General features: G+C 42.2%; 1 pseudogene; it reads right to left on the bottom strand.

Annotated features, from left to right (window-relative positions):
- Positions 1 to 2,852: 2,852 nt before the first annotated feature.
- Positions 2,853 to 5,837, bottom strand: LOC125158258 (T-cell surface glycoprotein CD1a-like; annotated as a pseudogene).
- Between the last annotated feature and the right edge of the window lie 10,265 nt (positions 5,838 to 16,102).

Raw genomic sequence — 16,102 nt, 5'->3', positions numbered from 1 at the left:
GGGCAATAGACATGAATAGACACTTCTCCAAAGAAGACATCCAGATGGCCAACCGACACATGAAAATATGCTCGATATCACTCATCATCAGGGAAATACAAATCAAAACCACAGTGAGTTACCACCTCACACCAGTCAGAATGGCTAACATTAACAACTCAGGCAACAACAGATTTTGGCAAGGATGCAGAGAAAGAGGATGTCTTTTGCATTGTTGGTGGGAATGCAAGCTGGTGCAGCCACTCTGGAAAACAGTATGGAGGTTCTGCAAAAAATTAAAAATACAACTGCGCTACAACCCAGCAATTACACTAGTAGGCATTTATCCAAGGGATACAGGTGGGCTGTTTCGAAGGGGCACATGCACCACAATGTTTACAGGAGTGCTATCAACAACAACCAAAGTACGGAAAGAGGCCAAATGTTCATTGATGGATGAATGAGTAAAGAAGATGTGGTGTATATATACAATGGAGTATTACTCAGCAATCAAAAAGAATGAAATCTTGCCATTCACAACTACGTGGATGGAACTAGGGGATATTATGCTAAGTGAAATTAGTCAGAGGAAGACAAATAACATGTGACTTCACTTATATGAGGACTTTAAGAGACAAAACAGATGAACTGAAGGGAAGGGAAACAAAAATGATATAAAAACAGGGAAGGGGACAAAACGTAAGAGACTCTTAAATACAGAGAATAAAAAGAGTGTTGATGGGGGGGTTGTGGATGGGGGGATGGGCAAAATGGACAAGGAACATTAAGGAATTTACTCCTGAAATCATTATTGCACCATGTGCTAACTAACTTGGACGTAAATTTAAAAAATAAATCAAATAAAAAAATTTTTTAATTAAAAAAAAGTAAAATGTATTAAAATGAAAAATTAAAAAAAAACTAGAGTAACTGAAATCTAACCATGGACATCTCCACTAGCACTGCCATTGAAATAGTCAATTATCCACAGAGGCTGTCTGTGCTAATGGACCCACCTAGTGACATTGATTTGTAACCCCCAGACCCACCAGCTCACTGCTATTCATAATGAATGGCAGGGTGAGTGCTCTGATATGTGTCACCCATCGCATGTGTCCTGTGAGGCTGAACAAGTTGCTGCTCTGCATTTCCATGGTAAGTCCCACACTGTAAACATGTGTCCTTTTCAGTGTCTATTTGGTGCCACATTTTCTGCATTTACATGCACTTTCCTGGCGATTTCAGTGTTTCAAAAGGCCCTGAAGCCCAGAGCTGCAGGGCTGACTGGTGTTCCTAAGCCCAAGAAGGTGAGATGAGCCTCACTGACAAAACTCCTGTGCAGGTAGGTCCTGCTCAGGCTCGCGATGCAGAGTCCTGTGCCTTTGAGTTCAGTGGTAATGAATCAACAATGCGGTAAATCGAGGAAAAGGAAATTCTTGATGTCTATGTGGAGCCACCTAAGAAAATGTTAAAGGAACATCTAGGATGTTATGATGATGCCACGGAAAAGAGGGGGAAAGAGCTCAATATGAGGATTCATGAGATGATGATGATGATTTCTAGCTGTTTCTAAAGGCATCATGGGTAGCACAGTTGTGAAGTTGAAAGCCAAAGACACTGGGGATCAAAGTAACCAGGTCTGGAAATGTCACAGTTCTGAGCTGGTATTTCAGGATAGGGAAATGCAACATACAATAAATTATTTGGATGTGTGTGTGTGTGTGTGTGTGTGTGTAAAATAAGGTGTCTTTAATCAAAAACACACAGGAAACAAGGCTGTGTATTCATCAGTGGGCAAGTGTTGCAGGCAGAGGCTCCCATGATCCCAACCCCCTATTAACTCCAGGAGCAATGGCTCACTGTGGCTGATTCCATGTCCTCAGGGACTGGGACACAGCAGCCACCAATGTGAGGATGCTCTGTATGCCCTCTCCCTGCCGGACCCCCATTCATTCCTGAGCACAACACTCTTACTGGCTTTTCTGGACCCACTCATTTCCCTCCAGGGACTTACTTGCACTGCTACCTCTCAGGCACCACATTTGTGCACCTGTGGATCCCCTGCTGGTTTTGCTAAAATGCAAATTGTGATGCAGTGAACCTCAGCTGAGGCCAAGCCCCTATATTGCCAACAAGCCCCAGGGTGACATCTCTGCTGCTGTCCTGAGGGCCTCAAACAGCCAGGACCTGCATGTGCCCTCCTCCTTTTATCCACAACAGGTCCACTCCAACAGGTGTCTGTGTTTAAAGAATAAGACTGTTCACAAACAAAACTGTGTTTTCCTCAGAGGCTCACAGATGTTCCCAAGGAACAATGAGAGTGTCAAGTCTCCAGGCAAAGTGAGAGAAGACTTTTAACAAGAAGAACATCAAACGTCTCAACTACTACAAACACGACAGGAAGCAAAAAAGAAAAAACTATGAAATTGGCATAAATTCAACACAGACTTTTATTGAGGACATATGCCCTGCAGGTGAGATTCCTTGCCAAGGATACAAATATTAGAAAGACATGGGCTTTGCACTCAAGAGGCCTAGGAATTGGAAGGGAAAAAGGATGTAAATCTGGGGCAAAAAGGATGGGAAGTGAGGCGCAGATTATCCACAGTGCAGGTTAAAGTGGAGGAAATTCACACCAGGCAGAGACCGCTTCCTCTTGTGGATCAGGGAAGGCTCCCTGGGGGAGGTGACACAGATGCCTGTGACCCACGGAGATACTCGGACTTCATTTTACTCTGAGATAAATTAGAGATTTAAGCCCCAGCATCAGGTCAGAACAAGAAATCCTGCTAAATTACACTTAACTCATCTTGACAACCCATCATCGAGCAGAGAGAAAAGACAAAAGTTGCACACAGAGACTTGCAAATCCATCACCACTGAGCTGGGTTTAAGTAAGTCCTGACACCTGGGCTGCCGGGATCTTGCTCTAAAGGGAGGCCAGTGAACCGATGTCTCCAGTGTGTTTTCCTGGGAAGATCAAATTGGAAATTGCTCTGCAGCGGGTGTAGGTGAGGACAGCAGGGAGAGGGGCACGGGGAGGAAGAGGGCTGAGGACAGAGAGGAAGGTAAGGAGACACATGGGAAAGAGCAGGAAGGTGGTTCCAGACTTACCGACGCTTCCAGAGCCAGAACGCAAGACCTGCCAGAAGCACCAGGGGCACGACCACCGCCAGGAAGACCAAACCCACCGGGCGGTGCTGCTCTGTGGGTTTGGTGCAGACGGTGTCAATTCCCATCCATCTTGGGTTCAACTGCACCTTCCTGGTCCTTTTTGCTCCTGTCACCCTCTGCCTCACCAACCACCCTTCCTCCTTCTCGTTTCCCGTCCCTGCTCAGAGATGGACACTTCACCAAACACTCTGCTTCCTCCCACATCCATAGGACCCTCACCCTCAGCTCTCCATTTCTTGCGTTATTAATTTTATGTCCTTTATGATCTGCAGTCCCTAGAATCCCAAATGTTTCATCTCACTCTCCTGCTCTGCTTCAGGACCACCCACCCCCTTTCCCAGCTGGACCCCTACCCTTTCTCACCCCAGTAGAGGACCATGTCCTGGCCTCCTAGACTGCTGTGTCTCACTCGGCAAGACAGGCCAGCTCCCTCCCTGGCTTCCACGTCCAAGGACGTCTGAAGATACCATGTCCCATCAGCATGGGGCAAGCTGTCGCCTCATTGGGTGCCCTGGTGGTCCTGGTCACCCCTCATCCATGTCACCCACACTGGCTTTGGGTAGAAGCCAGAGACGTGGCACACGAGGAGCAGACGGCCAGGCCCCGGACTGGCGCCAGTGGACAGCCAGGCTTCTGGCCTCACTGCAGAGACAGGACAGGTATTCTCAGACTGAGAGGGTACGTCTTCACATCACATTAGAAATACACATCTTTCCACCTCTAGGAACCTGTCACCATCATCCCCTGACCCTCTTGGCCCCCACTCCACCAAATTTGAGAATATGGTGCAAATTATGAGTGCACGGAGAGATAATGCTTGGAGAGAGGGAGCAGGACTGACCTTGTCGCTGAAGGTCTGCCTTCCCTGCCTCAAGAAGACCCAAGAGGAAATGGGGGCAGATGTCACTAATATTTGCTTGTATTCGTAAGTTGACCACATGGTACTGATTGAATAGTTTGGAGACCTGCTGAGCTCTCCTTCCTCCCTTTGGAGATGGCCACCATGACGTGTTCTGGAAGCTCACGAGGTCTGATCCTTGATACGCAATCTGCATGAAGCCTGCTGATGCCTCTCCAAAGTGAGAATCGCAGCCTCTTGCCAGCTGTACCTGAAAGGGATCTGGGAAGAGAGAATGTGAGTTACAGGAAAGGGAGAGGGAAAGAGATGAAAGGAGATGAGTGGAAGCAAAGGACGGAGGAAGCAGAGGAGAAGTTGAGGGCATTGGACAGAATGGAACAAATCTGGTTTGAGTGGAGACTCAGACAGAGGGGAAGTGGTGGTCGCTGGAGGCAGAAGAAAGGTAAATTACTGAGAAAGGAACACATGCTGGAGGAGAAAGAGGAAGGATGTAGGCAGAGAACAAGGAAGGGCTCCACAGGGGAGCTGTGATAAAATCATCAAGGGTGAGGGGAAGGCAGTGGGCAGAGGGAACACATAGACAGACAAATGTCTCTGATGGGTCTGAGTGGGGAGAAAAGCACATTTCAAGGATCAGTCACAGAGTGAGGAAGAGGAGAGTCTCTGGCTGGAGGCCAGGGAATGGGGTGGCCATGGGAGACTCTGGTGAGAGACAGGAGAACACAGCCTGATGTCAAGGAGAGGAGGGGAAATAAATAGCAGAAGGCGTGAAGCTTTTCAAGTTCGGGGTCTGGCTTCTGCCTCCTGAACACACGGGTGTGATTCTGTTTTATGATGGGGAGTTGAGAGGTTCAGCAGCCAGGGGAGGCTCTTTCCTGGAGGAAGAAGGAATTCATGGAGACGCGCATACAGGCCACCTCCATCCTACCTGTCCTGAGGGACCCAAGCTCACATTCAAGCTGCCATTGACTGGCATGGTCCTGAAATACCAGAGGAAATCTCATGGAGAATGTGTGAAATGACTTTTCTTGTTCCATTAGCTCCTCATTGCTGAAGTTGCCCCTGGACCACGGCCACAGAAAAATGAAAGCGCCCGTCTTGCTGGCCCAGCCACGAGTCTGCAGTTCATCCAGCCAAGCTGAGCCCTGATTCTGTGTCCACGAACGGTTGCAAAAGGATGTTGTCAGGATGGTTCGAAAAGAGATTGGCTCTTGGAAGTCTGTGCCAGAAGAACAGATAGACACTGGGAAGGAGAGAGGATGCCAAAGAAAGTTGCCAGGGAGGGGCCCAAATCTAGAGGACAGGGAGCCGTACTTCTCTCAGGAGACATGTGCTGCCCCGGAGTCCCAGGTTTCGTACCCAATTGTTCAGAAAAGTAGAGGGTCTTGGGGTCAGGGGTGCTCAGGAAGGAGCCAGGCTGATACCACTCACTCCCCAGATGCTAGGAACCCACACCCTGTGTGCCCACATGCACAGACACAAATGCACATATGTACACACACACAGAGTCGCATATGTATGCACAAGCATACACACATATGCAAAAAGATGTACAGACACATGCAGACACACCGAGACACAAACAGGCACCTATATGCACATACTCCTACGTACTTACACACCCATGCAGACACACAAGCACATGTACACGTGCAGACACACATGTGCACCCACAAAAACACACAGGACACATACGAACACACACAGGTATGCGTATGTGCGCATGCACACTTTACACCCACTGAGCAGGACCACCGTCCTCACCATCGTCACTGTCACCACCTGGGACAAGAACTGTGAGCAACGCCATTTGCAGAAACAACATCTTATTTGCAGATGTGCTTTCTTTCTCTCGGAAAGTGGGTCTTTGGCGTCTGTTCTCACAAACCTCCCCACACGCAGCCCCTCTCTTCTGACTTCCTTCTCAACACACACGCCTTCCCTGAGTCTCCACCCTCAACCCTGGACACCTACTCAGACTCTCACTTCCCCTCCGGGTCTGACCCTCCTCTTGGCTTCCAGCCTCCATCCTGCTCCCTGAGGCCCTGATTCAGGCCCTGTTCAGGCTGGGGAAGAAGTCTCATGTGGCATGGAAAAGGGACCCTACCTCTCGTGCCTTTTCTCCTCATCCAGACAGTAACCCATGAAGACACACGACTCCCCAGCACCCAACCCTGGACCCTGCTGTCACCCTGTCCCTCGTGCCCTTGGGTCACTCCCCATGGACTTCCTTGCCTGTCTTACCCCTTCTGCAACCCATTCACATCTCTGACTTCTCACTGTCCTTGTTCAAATACAAAATGAAGCAGCTTGATTTGAAGGTCACCTTCCCTTAACTGGGGGGACAGGAGTCTAATCATGCAAATAATCTCGCCTTCTTGCGGGATAGAGAGGGTCCGTGTGAGAGAGGACCTCACTTGTGATGAACAGAGAATTCCTCACTGACGGGGGAAGACTTACATTTCTGGGGGAGGTTGGAACTGCAGTTAGGTTAAGTTAAACAAGGTTTGGGAAATTGGTCTGACCCAAGGCACCATTTTGAGTCCATGGGTTTCTCTTAATACTTGTTCTATTTGCTTTTCCAGATGTCCCTCGATTGCCTGTGTAACAGTATCAACAACCACCAATTCACCAATGTTTTTAGGGGAGAATCAGTTGCCATTAGTGAGACCGCAGGACACTGAAACATCTATGAATACTGGTGTGAGGTGACATCTCATTGTGGTTTTGATTTTCATTTCCCTGGTGATCAGCGATGTTGAGCATATTTTCAAATGTCTGTTGGCCATCTGGATTCCTTCTTCAGAGAAACTTCTATTTATGTCTTCTGATTATTTGTCCTTTTGCTGTTGAGTTGTACAAGTTCATGATATATTTTGGATACTAATCCTTTATCAAACATGTTATTTGTTAATACCTTCTCCCATTCCATAGGCTGCCTTTTAGTTTTGTTGATTGCTTCCTTTGCTGTGCAGAAGCTTTTTATCTTGATGTAGTTTCCATAGCTTATTTTTCTTTTGGTTTCCCCCGCTTCCAGAGACATAATAGGTTAGAAATAAATTTCTGTGTATAATGTCAGAGACATTACTGCCTGGATTTTGCTAGGATGTGTATGATTTCAAGTCTTACAGTATGGTATAAGAAAGTGGTCTAGTTTCTATCTTTTACACGTGGCTGTCCCATTTTCCCAACACCATTTGTTAAAGAGACTTTCTTTTTCCCATTGCATATTCTTGTCTCCTTTGTCAAAGATTAATTGACCGCAAGATCGTCAGTTTATTTCTGGGCTTCTCTAGTCTCTTGCATTGGTCTCTGTGTCTACTTTTGTGCCAATGCCATACTGTTTTGATTACAGCTTTGTAGGATAACTTGAAATGTGGAATCGTGATTCCCCCAGCTTTGTTTTTTTCCCCCAAGATTGCTTTGGCCATTCAGAATCTTTGGTGCTTGCATACAAATTTAGGATTGCTTGTTTCAGTTTTGTGAAAAATGCTGTTGGTATTTTGAGAAGCATTGCATTAAATCTGTAGGTTGCTTTGCATAGTATAGCCATGTTCCCAATATTTGTTTTTCCATTCCATGAACCTGGAACATCTTTCCCTTTCTTTGTGTTACCTTCAATTGTTTATCAATGTGTTATAGTTTTCAGAGTACAGGTCTTTCGCCTCTTTGGCTAAGTGTATTTCTAGATATGTTATTATTTTTGGTGCAACTGTAAATGGGATGGTTTGCTTAATTTCTCTTTCTGCTGCTTCATTATCTTTGTATAGAAATGCAAGGGACTTCCCCATATTGATTTTGTATCCCATGACCTTAGTGAATTCATGTATTGGTTCTGGTTGTTATGGGGAGGAGTTTTTAGGGTTTCTACATGTATAGTATTGTGTCATCTGCAAATCGTGAATATTTTTCTTCTTCTGGGCCAATTTGGATGCCTTTTAGTCTTTCTCTTGTATGATTGCTGTGGCTGACACTTCCACTATTATGTTGAATAAAAGTGGTGACAGTGGAGAGTGGACATCCTTACCTTCCTCCTGACTTTAGGGGAAATGCTCTCAATCTTTCACCATTAAGTATGATGTTAGCTGTGGGTCTGTTACATACGATCGTTATTATGTTGAGTTATGTTACATCTACATCTATGTTGTTGAAGGATTTTATCATCAATAGATGTTGTACTGCGTCAGATGCTTTTTCTGCATTTTCTGAAATGGTCATATAGTTTTTATCCTTTCTCTTGGTGTTATGTATTGTGTTGATTCATTAGTGAATGCTGAATGACACTTGTACAGCAAGAATAAATTCCACGTGATCATGAGGAATGAATTTTTAATATATTGTTGGATTTGGTTTGCTAATATTTTGTGATGGATTTTGGATCTTTGTTCATCAGAAGTGTTGGCCTGTAGTTCTCTCTTTTTGTAGTGTCTTTAACTGCTTTTGGTATCAGGGTAATGCTGGCTTCATGAAATGAATTTGGAAGTTTTCCGTCCTCTCCTATTTTGTGGAATAGTTGAGAAGAATAGATATTATTTCTTTAAATATTTGCTAGAATTTTCTTGTGAAGCTGTTAGTCCTGGACTTTTGTTTGTTCAGAATTTTCTCCCTGCTGATTCAATTTCATTGCTGGTAATTGGTCTGCTCAAATTTTCTATTTATTCCCACTTCATTTGGGGGGATTATGTGTTTCTAGGAATCTACCCATTACTTATAGGTTGTCCAGTTGGAGGCCTCTAATTTTTCATAAAATTCTCTTAAAATCCCTTGTATTTCAGTGGGGTCAGTTATTGTTTCCCCTCTTCATTTCTGATTTTGTTTGAGTTTGTTCTATTGCTTGCTCTTTTTTTAATGAATCTCGCTACGTGTTTATCAATTTTTGATATTTTAAAGGACCACCTCCTGGTTTCATTGAACTGTCTTCTGTGTTTTTTTTTCCATCTCATTATTTCTGTTCTAATCTTTATCTTTTTCCTTTCTTCCACTGCTTTTTATTTTTATTTGTCCTTTTCCTATCTCCTTTAGTTGTATGGTTAGGTTGTTTGTTTAATAATTATCTTGCTTCTGGGGTGCCTGAGGCTCAGTCGGTTGAGCTTCCAACTTCAGCTCAGGTCATGATCTCGTGATCTGTGAGTTCAAGCCCTGTGTCCAGCTCTGTGCAAACAACTCGGAGCCTAGAGCCTGCTTCGGATTCTGCGTCTCCCTCTCTCTCTGCCCCTCCCCGCTCATGCTCTGTCTCTTTCTGTCAAAAATAAATAAAACATTAAAAAAAATTTTTAAATAATTATCTTGCTTCTTTAGAGAGCCATGTATTGCTATAAACGTCCCTCTTAGAACTGCCTTTGCTGCATTTCAAACTTTTGGGCCATTGTGTTTTCATTTTCCTTTGTCTCCATGTATTTTCTTTATTTCCTCTTTGATTTCCTGTTTGACCCATTCATTCTTTAGTAGCATGTTATTTAACCTCCATGTATTTTATGTTTTTTCCAGATTTTTTTCTTGAGTTTCATGTGTAGTTTCATATGGCTTATGTCAGAAAAACATGCTTGGTATGATTTTGATCTTTTTTAAATTATTGAGACTTGTTTTGTTGCCTAATATATATTCTGGATAATCTTCCAGGTGCACTTAAAGAGTTGTGTATTCTGCTGTTTTAGGATGGAATGTTCTGAATGCATCATTTAGATCTATCAGATCCAAGGTGTCATTCGAAGCCATTGCTTCTTTGTTGAATTTCTGCTTGGACGGTCTGTCCATCAATGTCATTGGGGTGTTAAAGTCTCCTACTATTATTGTATTACTATGGACTACTTCCTTTATTTTTGTTACTAGCTGATTTATGTATTTGGGTGCCTCCATGTAGGGTGCAGAAATATTTACAATTGTTATATTTCTTGTTGGATGATTCCCTTTAGTGGTATATAGTGTCTCTCTTTGTCTCTTGGTACAGTTTTTATTTTAAAGACTATTCTGCATGATACAAGTATTGCTACCCTGGCTTTCATTTCACATCCATTTGCTAGATAAATTCTTCTCCATGCCTTCACTTTGAATCTGCATGTGTCTTTAGGTCTGAAATGAGTCTCTTGTAGGCAACATAGAGACAGGACTTGTTTTTTTTTTTATCTATCTCATCACACTATGTCTTTGGATTAGGACGTTTAATCCACTTACATTCAATATATCTACTGATTGGTATGTATTTATTGCCATTTTCTGTACTCCTTTTGTGGTTGTTTTGGTATTCTTTGTTTCTTGCTCCTCTTGCTCTTTTCCTCATGATCAGTTGGGCTCTTTAATGATATGCTTGGATTATTTCCTCTTTATTTTTTGATAGCTATTCCTAATTTTTGATTTATAGTTTTCATTCAGTTTCTACATAATATCTTCTGTATATAGCAGTCAATGTGAACTTATTGGTCACTTCACTTTGAGCCCATTCTTTATTCCTCTCCCTCTCGCAGCCCCCCACTTTTTAGGTATATGGTGTCATAATTTATGTTTTTTTATTTTGTAAATTCTGTGACTGATTTTTATGGATACCCTTATTTTTACTGCTTTTGTGCTTACTTCACTTTTGGTCTTTCCTTTCTACTCACGGTCCCTTTTAATATTTCTTGTACTGATGCTTTGTGGTCATTAATTCCTTTAACTTTTGTTTGTCTGGAAAAATCTTCATCTCTATTTGTATCCTGAATGATAGCCTTGGTGGGTAGAGTGCTCTTGCTTGCAGCTCTCATTCCTTCAGCAGTTAGAATACATCATCACACTTCTTCTGGACTGCAAAGTTTCTGCTGAAAAATTAGCTGATAGCTTATGTGTTTCCGTTGTATCCAACTGTCTTCTTTTCTCTTGCTGGTTTTAAAATTCTCTTTTATCATGATGCTTTGTCATGTTCATTACTATGTGTCTTGATGTGGACCTCCTTGGGTTGATTTTGTGGAGGCTCTCTATGCCTTCTGATTCTTGATTTCTGTCTCCTTCATCAGATTTGGGAAGATTTACGCTATTATTTCTTCAAATGCCCTCCCCTTTTCTTTCTCTTCTCCTTCTGTGATTTCGCTAATTCCGATGTTACTATGCTTAATGGTATCTCTGAGTTCCATAAGTCTGTTTTCATTTTGTTTTTATTTTATCTCTCCTGTTAAGCTTGATTGCTTTTCATTACCCTGTCCTCCAGGTTGCTGATCCATTCCTCTGCTTCCTATAGTCTACCCTTCATTCCATGCGTGTATTTTTAACTTCATGTATTGTGCTCTCTTTCTCTGATTCTTTTTTATGTTTTCTCTCTCTTTGTTGAGGGTCTCATTGAGGTCCTCCTCTATTTTCTCAAGTCAAGAGAGTATCTTTCTGACAATTACTCTAGATTCTCTGTCAAGGAGGAGTTAAGACAACAGACTAATAGGGGAACCCTGAGCTTGCCTCATCCCTGAACACAGTTACATGAATATCAAATCATCTGAATACCCAAGGAATTGATTTGAGAACGGAGAGAGCAACAATGCAGAAGTGGAGGTAGAAAAGTGACCACATCATAAAAGGTAAAAGCTGCAAAGAGTTGATTTGGGGGGCAAAACATCTGTGGGTGTTGCAAAGGGAGGGAGCCCTGATCATGGAGAGAGGAGAGAGCGGAGAGAGTGTGTGAGGGACAGAGAGAGAGAAAGTTGAAAGTCCCTGCAGGGGATTTCACAGTAAGAACCCTTCCCCAAAACCATTAACTGGGAAAAGAAGGGGGCTTGACCATCACGAGTTTTTATAAGAGCAGAGTGTAGAGTCTAAAGTTTTGAAGGCCCACACCATCTCCAGTGTCTTGCCTGGTGGGTTCCGTGGTGCTCCAGTGAGGAAGGAGGGTAGAGACCAGAAATGGTCAGCATAGTCTGAGTATGTCCTGGAGAAAAACAGCTCCCAAGCATTTGGGAGAAGTGGCACAGCCTTTCTGGGGACAGAAACCTGGTAGGCACCAATGTGCTACCCTATTCACTGGCATAAGAACATAGACACCAGCGAAGGGTAGCAAACCTTAATGCCAGATTTTGGCTGAGTTTGATCATAAATTCTGAAATGCTACAGAGTCATGCAACCGATATCTGGGGCAAACTGTCAAACAGCAAAAGCACAACAGACTCCCCCACAAGATTAGCACAAGTCCACGCTAATGTCTAAACTTTGGAGTTTTGTAACCCAGCTGTGTGTCTTAGAGAAAACACAGGATGGGACACCTGGGTGGGTCAGTCGGCTAAGCATCTGAGTTTGGCTCAGGTCATGATCTCATGGTTCGTGTGTTCAAGCCTGGCATCAGACGCTCTGGTGTCAGCATGGTGCCTGCTACAGATCCTCTGTCCCCTTCTCTCTGTGACCCTCTTCTGCTCTCAATCTCTCTCTCTCTCTCTATCAAAAAGAAACATTTATGAGGAGGAGGAGGAGGAGGAAAAGGAGGAGGAGGAGGAAGAAGAAGAAGAAGGAGGAGGAAGAAGAAGGAGGAGGAGGAGGAAGAAGAAGGAGGAGGAGGAGGAGGAGGAGGAGGAGGGTGGAGGAGGAGAAGAAGAATTGTGCTGTGACAGACAGACAGCTCTGACACAGTCAGGGTGAAGGCAGACATCTAGAAGAAGCCAGGGGCATAAGAGTGGTGATTATTTGCTCTCTGTGAGGGCTTCCCAAAGAGTGGCAGGCACCAAGTTCTCACTCTGGGGATGAGAGTGGGGCGATGCCATTCACCCCCCCTTCAGCACTGTTTAGTCTCAGTAAGCAAAACAGTGCCACCCAGGGGAGGCTGGAGCCTCTTATACCAAGCCCCACCCTCCAGGACCCAGCAGATGCATTCTCCACCAGGACAAGTCCCCCTGAGAATCAACACAGATTGCCCCTTTCCCAGAAGACAAGCATAAATACCTCTCACATACCAAGTCTACTGATCATAGAGTGCTACAAAGCACTCTGTGAATCCAGCTTCCTTTGTATTTTTTTTTTACTTTTTTATTTTATTAATTTATTTTTCTCTTATTTTTTGATCAAACTTCTTTTAAAAAGAAGACCAAAACACACATAGAATATAGCTTCCCTTTTTAGTTTTATTAATTATCATCATTATTTGGATCTAGCTACTTTAGCAAGCAGACCAAAACACATATAGGATTTAGCTTCCTTTTATTTTTTTTTATTTTTGGAATTTTTCTTAATGTACCCATTACTCACAGGAACAGAAATAATATAGACCTCATTAACAAAAAAACAAAAAACAAAAAATCAGTGACCCAGACTAAATGACAAGATGGAGTAATTCACCCCAAAAAGGAACAAGAAGAAGAAACAGCCAAGTATTAAATCAATACAGATACAAGTGAGTCGTTGGAACCAGAATTTAAAACAATAATCATAAAAATTGTATTTGGTCTTAAGGAAAGTATAGAAGACATCAGAGAGTCTCTTACTGTAGAGATAAAAGAACTAAAACCTTTTAGGAAGAAATTTTAAAATGCTATAACTGAGATGCAAAGCTAAGTGGATGCAATGACAATGAGGATAGATGATGCAGAGAAACAAATAAGCAAAATAGAAGATAAAATTATGGAAAATGATGAAACTGAGAGAAAGTGGGAAATAAAGGTATTGGATCATAAATGTATACTTGGAGATCTCAGGAACGTCTTAAAGCATAATAACATTCATATCATAGGAGTCCCAGAAGATGAGAAGAAAAATGAGCAGAAGGTTTATTTGAACAAAGTATAGCTGAAAACTTCCTTAATCTGGGAAAGGAAACAGATATCAAAATTCAAGAAGTGCAGAGAACTCCTATTAAATTCAACCGACCTGCCCATCAACAAGACATAGTCAGACTCACAGAAAACACAGACAAGGAAAGAATCCTGAAAGCAACAAGGGGGGGAAAATTCCTTAATCTATAAGGAAAACAGAGCAGGTTTGCAACAGCTCTGTACATAGTGTGGCAGGCCAGAAGGGAGTGGCAAGATAAATTCAATGTGCTAATTCAGACAAATGTGCAGCCAAGAATACTTTATCCAGCAAGGCTGTCATTCAGAATAGAAGGAGATATAAAGTGTTTCCCAGACAGACAAACAAAGACTCAAAGATTCATGATCACTAAATCAGCCTTGCAAGAAATATTAAAGGGGACTCTTAGAGTGGGGGAAAGGACCAAGCAACAAAGACTAGAAAGGAACAGAGAATACCACCAGAAACGCCAATTTTACAGGCAACACAACGGCACCAAATTTATCTCTATCAATAGTCACGATGAATGTAAAGAGAATAATGTTCCAATCAAAAGACATAGGTTATCAGAATGCTTAAAAACAAGAGAATAATGTTCCAATCAAAAGACATAGGTTATCAGAATGCTTAAAAACAAGACCCATTTATATGCTGCCTACAAGAGACTCATTTAATACCTAAAGACATCTGCAGATTGCAAGTGAGGGAACGGAGAATGATCTGTCATGCAAATGGATGTCAAAAGAAAGCCAGAGAAGCCATACTTATACAAGACAAACTAGATTGTAAACCAAAGACTGGAACAAGAGATGAGGAAGTGCATTGTATCATATATAAGGGGGTCTATCCATCAAGAAGATCTAATTTAACTACTTATGCCCCCACTGTGAGAGCACCCAAATATATAAAACAATTAATGACAAACATAAAGAAACTCACTGAAAATAATACCATAATAGTAGGAGATATTAACACTCCACTTACAACAATGGACAGATCATATCTAAGTAGAAAATCAACAAGGAAACAATGACTTTGAATGACACGCTGGACCATATGGACTTAACAGATAATTCAGAACATTCCATCCTACAACAGCAGAACACACATTCTTTTCAAGGGCAAAGAGTACATTCTCCAAAAGAGATCACATGCTGAGTCACAAATCAGCCTTCAACAGGTATAAAATATTGAAACCATAGCATGCATATTTTTAGATCCCAACACTATGACACTTGAAGTCAACCACGAGAAAAATTTTGTTAAGATCACAAATACATGGAGAATAAACAACATTCCACTAAATTTCCCAGGAAATTAAAGATGAAATAAGAAAAATACACGGGAGCAAATAAAAATGAAAAGACGACAGTCCAAAACCTCAGGGATTCAGTAGTGGCGGTCCTAGAGGGTAGTATATTGCAATACAGGCTTATGTCAAAAGTAATAAAATGCTCAAATACACAGCTCAATCTCACACCTAAAGGAGCTAGAAAAGGAATAGCAAATAAAGCTTAAAGCCAGCAGAAAGGGGGAAATAAAATATATTAGAGCAGAACCGAACAATACAGAAACAAAGAAAAACACGGGTAGAACAGATCAAAAAAACTATGAGCTGGCCCTATAAAGAATTAATAAAATTGATAAACTCTAGCCAAACTTAGCAAAAAGAAAATAGAAAGGACCCAAATAAATAAAATCACGAATGCAAGAGGAGAGATCACAACCAACATCACAGAAATACAAACAATTATGAGACTACTATGAAAAATGATATGCCAACAAGCTGGACAAACTGGAAGGAATGGAAAGTTCCTAGAAACAAAACAGGAAGAAATAGAAAATTTGAACAGACCCATATCCAACAACAAAAAAAATTTTAACCACTAATAAAAAATCTTTCACCAGACCAAGGGACAGATCCAGATGGCTTCCCAGGGGATTTCTACCAGACAAAGAGTTAATACCTATTACCACAAAATGTTCCAAAAATTAGAAATGGAAAGAAAACTTCCAAACTCATTCTAGCAAACCAGCATTACCTTGATTCCAAAATCACACAAAGACTCCACTGAAAAAAGAGAATTGTAGGTCAATATCCCTGATGAACATGGGTTCAAAAATTCTCAACACGATAATAGCACATCAAATACAATAACACATTAAAAGAATTATTAACCACAATCAAGTGGGATTTATTCCTGGGTTGCAAGGCTGGTTCAATATTCGCAAATCAACCAGTGTGATACAACACCTTAATGGAAAAAAGGATAAGAACCATACGATCATCTCAATAGATGCAGAAAAAGCATCTGACAAAATACAACATCCATTCATGGTAACAACCTTCAAAACAGTAGT

The sequence above is a fragment of the Prionailurus viverrinus genome, unplaced genomic scaffold (assembly GCF_022837055.1).
Source record: "Prionailurus viverrinus isolate Anna unplaced genomic scaffold, UM_Priviv_1.0 scaffold_210, whole genome shotgun sequence".
Taxonomy (NCBI): domain Eukaryota; kingdom Metazoa; phylum Chordata; class Mammalia; order Carnivora; family Felidae; genus Prionailurus; species Prionailurus viverrinus.
The sequence above is the reverse complement of the archived record's forward strand: the minus strand, read 5'-3'. Positions and strand labels throughout refer to the sequence as shown.